A 9,455-nucleotide genomic window follows, 5' to 3' on the forward strand; every position below is an offset into this window, starting at 1 on the left:
CTTCATTTTTTAGGTTGAAATTCAAACACCATTGTTAAGGGAGGAAAAAGTTTTGGCCTTGCTACTTTCTTTGAATGTAAGTCCATTTGTCACATGTTTTTCATGAATTTCATATTTGTGAGATCATTTTAGCTTAATCTAGCTAACCTGAGGGTCAACTTGTGAAACTGTTAAATGTTTTGAAAGATGTCATTGATGAGTTTGTTATGTTTTTGAAGTTAAATGATAGATTATTAAGCTTGGTTATTAAATAGGATTATTTTGTAAAGTAATTTTGATTATTTTTTATGTTAAGGATTAAATTGGAGATAATAATTATAACATGTTTTATTGTGAAATTTCAACATGTGAGGACTGATTTAGAAGAGTGAAAATTCGGTTCAGTGGGTATAATTTTAATTGTAAAAAATAATCTCGTTTTAGTCTTTGGGATCAAATTGAATAAAGTGTAAAATTTTGGGACAATTGGGTAAATTGTAAATAGGAAGAAATATATATTAAATTGAATATCATATGAAATTGAAGCAAATAATTTAAATAAACTATTTTATAGATCAAGAATAAGTAGATAACTGAGGAAAAGAGAAAGTTGTTGATTAGTCCCTGAACTTTTACTGTCTCTGGAATTTAGCCTTGTTAAGTTTATACTGTTTAGTTTAGTATAAATTGAGATGTTATAATGATTGTGATTTGTGGTTGTTGAATATGTTAAGTAAAAATTATTTGTATTAAATTTATGTAAGTCGAAAAAGTATTTGAGTTGGACGTTGTTAATATGACGATATGTTGAGGTGGATGAATGTAGGATAGGATACAATTGGCATGCCAATAGTTTTTTAATGCGCCCGGTTACGGGTTTGGCTTATGATGAGATGGTGACTATTGATTCATTACAGTCCATTGAATATATAGAAGTTCAACATTTGTTGCGGACTATGGTGTTATATTTTTAGTGATTCTGGTGTGTTACCTGGGGTGGATGTAAACCTTTGGGCTTGGCACTTGTTGCCCAAGTGTGTTCCTGAGGGATGTTAGCCTACTGGTTAGGCACTTGGTGCCCAGGTGTTGTCTCGATGGGTTTGGCTTGTTTGAGCGTTTTGGACTATTCTGGGTGGTTAACCACGTATCTAAATCCTTTTATATCGTTCACCGGGCAGATTTTCAAAGGTTATATGATTTGTTATTTAATTTTATAAATGTTTATATTATCTTCTGAATGTATAAAATGAGAATTGGTATTGATTGATTTAGTATAACTGACCAAGTTATTAAATATGTGTATAAACATAAAGACTCACCTATTGAATGGTTATGGTTGATAGGATTGTTGTTTATTAACTGTTATTGTGTGATTCATATGTTTATATGGTAAGTTTTATCATTTCAACCGTTGAACTTACAAAGTTTTATTGAAGCTTACTTGAGTCAATTTTCCTATTTCTTTGTAGATAACATTTTGTGGAATCGGATGATCGGATCAACCTGAAGATCACACTATCCAGTTATCTATCGGTAGATTTTGATATGTTTACCTTTGGGTTATATGACATGTAATAGGTGTTTGGTTTATGTTTTTGGATACTTAATACTTGTGATACACCTTATACTTTGATGATGTAGTTTTAACTAGATTTTGGTCGACATGTATATATGTCATGGCTTATAGCTTGTAAATGTCCATAATTTTATGTTTTGGTCATTTTGGATTATGCTACTTTTGAATGATTGAATTGTATGAATGAATGGAAAGTTTGGTAAGTGTTTAATGTATGAACTTATGAACTTTGAATGCATTTGATTTGGTAATTGAATTGTGGTGACAATGTAGGCACATTGGTTAGGCACTTAAGTTGTATTTTTGGGTATGTTTTAAACTTGTTTGAATGTGTTTTTAAGGTATGGAAATGATTGATTTTGGTTTGGCTTGACACCTAAGTTTTGGATGAAATTTTGCCTTCTTTTGTAAGCTTTTTAAGGTGCACACAACTTGGGACACGAGTTGTCAAAAAACCTTATGTCACACACAACCACTCCACACGGTCGAGTGTTTTATTGATTTTTGCTGCAGGTTTGTCCACATGGTCACAGAGAGTTACACGGCCTAGCAACACGGTTGTGTTACCTTTACTTCGAACCAAACATGGCCTTGCACATGGTCTATGAGACGACCATGTGACCCTAAACCACATGACATTTGGTTGTTACACGGTCTAGCCACACGACCATGTCTTTGAGCCACACAGTCTGGGTTCTATCACATGGCTGTGTGAGCCCTGGTTTCAAAAATTTTTAAATGTTCTAAAATTTTCTGTTTTGTTTCAAAATAGTCCCTGATTGTTTCCAAACTATTTTTATGGTCCGATAAGCTTCATTTAAGGCCCTAAAATGTATTTATGTTATGAGTAACATTTAGTTTCGAATGTTGATATTCAAATTAACATATGAATGTTTTAATGATGTTAAATATTTCAATCTGTGTTGTAATACTCTGTAACCCTAATCTGACGAAGTAGATGGGTTTGAGGTGTTACAAAAAGGGCATGGACTTTCCATTTTAGAGTTTGTGTTTAAAGTCTCGATGGACCCCATTTGACAACTCCGCGAAGAACAAAAACAAACCCTCTTTACAGACTCTTCATGCACTTACTATATACTTTCCAAACAAACATACATAACCATACTTTAGCAACACATTATTCATACATCATTCATCATGTACTTGAACCTAACAATTTCCATATTAGATATACATACTAGTCTCGGCAAACAATCACACATTCACCTATATCATTTGCTAATTAATCATATAGGCATATACATAACATTACCTTTCATGAGTTCAGTTTCATATTTCAGTTAGTATCATACAGATCTCTTTGTATGGATAATGCACATGCAAGAATCAGTATAGAGACTCGGCTGACAACCACGGACAGCAGCTTGATCTCCAGATTCAAACATCCAATAAGAAACCGCAACAGCCTTTGCTTGTAAAACACAAAAACACTATTAAAACTCATTCGAGTAACTTTTACCATCATCTGAATTCCAGATAATCTCCATGCAAAGCCTTACTTCATCTTACTGTTCACACATAAAACATTCAAGACTATGATACTTACCTAGGATATGAAACAACCTTCTTTATGAACCCATATCCATAGTTCCAGCTTGAAAAATATAGATTTATTCTCATCTTCAAGGAAAATCAACTATAGCATTTTGAATTGAAGAAAGAAGAAAAACCCTCTTCTCTTCTAACCCAAATCAATATATGTGTATTTAAACCCATGTTCTCATAATGGAACTTGACACATGTTACAATCTTTCAAAATTGCCTTATAAATGGTTTACAACTATGGAGAAACATACACGAGAATCCAACATTTTATATATTTTTAGTTCATCCTTTCATTTCATTCATAGCCACCTCGTTAAAACCTAACTAGCATCGCAACTAAACAAACTTAGAGCACAATACCTTTGGCGACAACCTAATATACCCAAAGTCCTCAATATTCTTTCCAATCTCTTCTTCTTTACATTTCTACACATTCAGACAACAACCCTCACTTGATACCATAACATCAACTGTGTCTGATGTATATGCCAAGAGCATCAACTGTGCCACTGGAAACACAAAAATATACACATTTTTTCATGCTATTTTTAACTCAAATTCATCTTGTTTGGGTAAAATTCTTGTTAAAAAATATAAAATAATAATAAAATAATTAAATTGCACTCAAATTATGAACATGTTTAATTTTAATTAATTTTATATCAAATCTTAATTAATTTTGATTATTATTGATAGATTTGCACAAATGGCAAAAAACGTCTTGGCAGACACTACTAGAAGCACAAAATCGAGAGGTAATTTAGAAGCATCAAGGCGAAATAAATTTTTAGCCTAAAACGGTCCAAATTATGTGTATTAAATCATAATATAATTAATTTTAATTTTAATCCAATTTAATTTGGGTTAAATAAATTGTTGTTATTTAATTATGAAAAGAGGCCCAGTTGAGCTGAACCAAGAAAACCGATCCAATCGAGCACTGGGCAACCAAAAACCGTCCCACATGTTGACCCAATCAGCATGTTTGGCTGATTATTTGGCTTGCAAAATGGCCCTTGAAGACTCCTTCAATTTGCATTCAAACCCCTCCACTATTCGTGTCTTTCAAGATTTGCCCCTACCTAAAAATATCATGTTTGATATCTTCAAACATGCCACATGTTTAGCAGGCCATGGGGGGAGACTTTGGCTGCTGATTTTCGCTATTTTTAGCAGTCTTCTCAACCTATAAATACCCCCTTGGCTGCTCACTTCAAACACATCTCAAAAACCATTCATTCCTCGCTTACTTTTCTCTCACTTTTCTCTCTTCATTGTTTTTCATTTCCTCCTATTCCCTTTCCGATTTCACCTACTGAGAAAGAGTCATTCAACCGCCATTTGGAGCAGCATTCAAGTTTTTTTAGAAGCCTTGGTTCAATAAGAACAAGCGGAGAAGGAGGAGCGAAGCAAACTAGTCAAGCCTCGGAGGAACACCGGATTTGATTCTTGTTCCCTATCCTTTTAATTTTGTTGTTGTTATGATGAACATGTCTATGAATATTTGTGTTGTTGATATGATTAATTTAATTAATGTGTCTTAAATTTAATTCGTGTTAGGTTGATTGCATTTTATCTACCTGAGTTATTAAAATTGTGTTTGTGTTGTTATAGGCCTCGGTAAGATGTTTGATTGAGTAAAACCATGACTGAGTTATTCTTGCATTACATTTGTAAGGTAACTAATGAATTAATTATTTAAACGGATTAAAATTGTAATTAATTAACACGACACTTAATCAGTGCATGTTTAATCATCTAAGGTAGCTGAGTGTTAAATTAGAAACGGTATCTAACAATACATTAGCCTTGCATAACTTGCAAGATTATTGTGATTAAACTATTTCAAGGTAAAATTTGTCTAATTGGTTGAATTAACATAGAGATATAGTCAAGAGATAAATGGATTTTGGTAGGTAAGTATTTTCATAAGCTAGCAAATTACCAAGTTACCGTGAATTTATTCGTAACAACATAAACATGAGTTTAATAATTCTAAGTTAAGAAATGTAATTAATCTAGCACAATTATGTCATCGTGATTAAAATCATCTTTTAAAATCGTGCATTTGAAATTTTATTTTATTTTTATTTACTTTACTTACTTAAAATCTTAGTTTTTAATCACCTCCTAAAATCAAAATATTTTTCTTCACCAAAATGTTTTTAATTGATTCATAAATAATTTATTTCATAGTCCCTATGGGTACCATAACTCAACATTTACTTGTCACTTTATTACTTGTTGTGATAGTGAACACTTGCACATTTTCGTCGTTCCAAGTTTTTGGCTCCGTTCCCAGGGACTATTTTAAAAAGTCATTATTTGTGAATTTGTTAATTTTGCGTTTTGGTTTATTTTTCTGTTTAATTTTAACTTAATTAATTTATTTGTGTTTGTTTTAGGTGTTTATGAGTATTGATCGAATCATTGATTTAATCCTTGTAGACCATTAGATTAAAAGAACTTTTCGACAGTGGAGAAGACAAGTAACTCAAAGAAGGACCGAACAGATGAACTTTGAAAATCTGAATCAAGGAAATAAGCAAAACCTGATCAAAATTCTATCCTTATTGCTGATGATAGGGATAGAGATTTAAAATAGTATGTCGTGCTAGTATTTCATGATCTTAAGTATTAGGAAACCCGAAATTGAGGCACAACAGTTCGAGCTGAAGCCAGTCATGTTCGAAATGCTTCAGACAGTGGGCCAATTCAGTAGAAAGCCTACCGAAGATCCTCACCTGCACTTTCGACTGTTTATGGAGGTGAGCAATTCTTTCAAGTTAGCCGGAGTACCCGACAATGCGCTACGATTAAAGTTGTTCCCATATTCGTTAGGAGACAGAGCTAGAGCCTGGTTGAACTCATTACCACAAAATTCAATTTCCACATGACCAGAGTTAACAGAAAGATTCCTCATGAAGTATTTTCCGCCTAACAAGAATGCTAAGTTGAGGAACGAGATCACTACTTTCCAACAAATGGATGATGAGTCCTTGTTTGAGACATGGGAAAGGTGCAGAGAATTATTGTGGAAGTGCCCTCATCACAGAATCCCATATTGTATCCAACTTGAGACGTTTTATAATGGTCTCAATGCTCACAAGAGGATGGTTGTGGATGCTTCTGCTAATGGTGCTCTCCTTTCTAAGTCTTATAATGAGGCTTATGAAATCATTAAGAGGATTGCCAGCAAAAATTATCAATGGCCAACCAATCAAGTAGCATCAGGAAGACGAGTCACCGGAATACATGAAGTAGAGCTCTTACTTCACTCATATCTCTGGTATCCTCGATTTCCTCAATGCTTAAAAATTTTACCACTAATGGGTTTAATAGTTTTGCAGCACAGCCACTGAATCGATTTGAAAATATAGCCTGTGTCTATTATGGGGAAGGACATCTATCCAAAGAATGTCCATCGAATCCAGAATCTGTGTATTACATGGGTAATTGGAACCAAAATCAAAGAAGGCAAGGACTACAATCCAATTCATAAAACCCATCGTGGCGAAACCACCCTAATTTCTCTTGGAATAACCAAGGGGCTGGACCGAGTAACACATACACCCAACCTAGATCGACCCAGCCACCTATTTTCACCCAACAAGTTCAGAAACAACCTCAAGTTGAACCATCCAATGGCTTAGAAAACTTGTTGAAGGCATACATAGCCAAGAATAATGCCTTAATCCAAAGCCAAGTAGCTACAATGAAAAACCTGAAAAACCAAATGGGCTAGCTTGCAACTAAACTCAGAAACCGACCACAAGGTGCTTTACCTAGTGATATGGAGAATCCGAGGAATCCTGGGAAGGAGCATTGTAAAGCATGGACATTGAGGAGTGAAAAGACATTAGAGCCCAACACTGTCGAAGTTGAAGAAGAGCCAGCTGATGTTCAAGACTCAGAGGAAGTTCAACCGAGTGTTGAAATTCTAGTTTCACCAAAACTTGAATCTACAAAATCCAAAAAGGTAGCTTCTGAACTAGCTAATTCCGATAAACTGACAACTTTGTTAGATTCATAATTTCCACAGAAGATGAATCAACCAGTTCCAGTAAAGAAGCCTCCACCACCCTACCCTCAAAGACTTCAGAAGTAGAAGCAAGAAGTTCAATTGAAGAAGTTCCTAGACGTACTCAAGCAACTTCATATCAACATTCCGTTGGTTGAAGCACTTGAAAAAATGTCGAACTATGTCAAATTCATGAAGGATATCCAGTCAAAAAAATGAAGACTTAGAGAATTTGAGACGGAATCCCTGACAAAAGAATGTAGTGCATATCTTGAAGATAAACTACCCTAAAATTTGAAGGATCCTAGATGTTTTACCATACCTTGCAACATTGGAGCAACATATTGTGATAAGGCACTATGTGATTTGGGTATGAGTATCAACTTGATGCCCATGTCAATATTTAGGAAGTCGGGGATGGGTGAAGTTAGACCTACTACGGTTACAGTTCAATTAGCATATCGATCCTTAGCACATCCAGAAGAAAAATCGAGGACATATTGGTACGTGTAGACAAATTTATTTTCCCTGCTGACTTTTTTATTCTAGACTTTGAACTAGAAAAAGAGGAGCCAATCATTCTAGGAAGGGCTTTCCTAGAAACTGGAAGAACCCTTATTGATGTGCAGAAGGGCGAGCTTACTATACGTGTTTAGGATGATCAGGTAACATTTAATGTTTTTAAGTCTATGCGATTTCGTAACACAATTGATTATTGTTCTACAGTGTCTGATTTAGAGTAATTAATCATGGAAAAGGAACTCAACTATGTTGAGGACCCATTAGAACAAATTTTGACATTATACCCTTCAAGTGATGAAGAGGAGGATGAATACTTAGCTTTGCTAGAAGCTAATCAAAGGGGATTTAATCCGCAATCCCGCTTTGAATCTTTGGAGTTAGAGAATAAGAAGGATTATGCCCAACCAAAAGCGTCAATCGAGGAGCCACGTAAATTAGAACTCAAGCTACTTCCCTCGCATTTAAAATATGTTTATTTAGGTAACACTTCTACTTTTCCTATGATTATTTCAGCGGAATTAACCGTTAAGCAAGAAGAGAAACTCATCCTAGTATTGAAACAATTCAGGAAGGCTATCGGATGGTCCATAGTTGATATTTGCGACATTAGTCCATTTATATGCATGCACCAGATCATCCTGGAAGATGGCGAGAAAGGGATGATTGATGGAAAACAAAGACTGAACCTCATCATGAAGGACGTGGTAAAGAAAGAAATCATCAAGTGGATAGATACAGGTATAATTTACCCCATCTCAGATAGTTCGTGGGTAAGTCTCGTCTAGTGCGTGCCAAAGAAAGGAGATATTACGGTCATGGAGAATGAAAATAATGAGTTTGTACTTACTAGAACGGTTAAGGGATGGAGAATTTGCATTGATTACCAGAAGCTGAACAAGGCGACTAGGAAAGATCACTTTCCTTTGTCATTTTTGGACTAGCTGATGGATAGACTTGTGGGGCAAGACTATTACTATTTTCTCGATGGATACTTCGGGTATAATCTGATTACAGTAGCACCAGAAGATATAACACAAAACAACATTCACCTGCCCGTACAGTACATTTGCATTTTGACGCATGCCATTTGGTTTATGTAATGCACCTGCTACATTTCAAAGATGTATGATGTGTAGTTTTACTGACATGGTTGAGAAATACTTGGAAGTTCTTATGGATGATTTTTCACTATTCAGATATACATATGATGATTGCCTAGCCAATCTAGCCAAGGTACTAAGCCAATGCGAAGAAACAAACCGCGTACTTAACTAGGAAAAGTGTCATGTCATGGTATGAGAAGGTATTGTTCTAGGGCATTAGATAACAAGACAAGGAATCAAGGTAGATAAAAACAAAGGTAAACGTTATTGAGAAAATCCTACCTCCAACATCTGTAAAGGGTGTTAGGAGCTTTTTGGGCCACGTCGGTTTCTATCGAAGATTTATCAAGGACTTCTCTAAAATTTCTAAACTTTTATGCAAATTATTGGGGAAGGACATGATGTTCAAATTTGATGAGGAGTGCTTAAGAGCTTTCAAAGATTAGAAGAGTCGGTTAGTTTCGGCACCCATAATCGTCACACCAGACTAGGATTTGCCATTTGAATTGATGTGTGACACAAGTGACTTCGCGATAGGAGCTTTCATGGGCCAACGAAGGAACAAAGTTTTTCATCCCATCTTCTACGCAGGTCAAACTTTGACAGGAGCTCAACTGAATTGTACAGTAACAGAGAAAGAGTTACTTGCTATTGTGTTTTCTTTTGACAATTTTCAATATTATCTTGT

General features: G+C 34.9%; 1 non-coding gene across 1 annotated transcript; it reads right to left on the reverse strand.

The window, feature by feature from the left end:
- Nucleotides 1-6,072: 6,072 nt before the first annotated feature.
- LOC128042074 (small nucleolar RNA R71) lies at nucleotides 6,073-6,179 on the reverse strand. The gene has a single exon (XR_008197282.1). It is a non-coding gene; the product is annotated as a small nucleolar RNA R71 (small nucleolar RNA).
- Nucleotides 6,180-9,455: the final 3,276 nt, after the last annotated feature.

Source organism: Gossypium raimondii, chromosome 6 (assembly GCF_025698545.1).
Source record: "Gossypium raimondii isolate GPD5lz chromosome 6, ASM2569854v1, whole genome shotgun sequence".
Classification (NCBI taxonomy): domain Eukaryota; kingdom Viridiplantae; phylum Streptophyta; class Magnoliopsida; order Malvales; family Malvaceae; genus Gossypium; species Gossypium raimondii.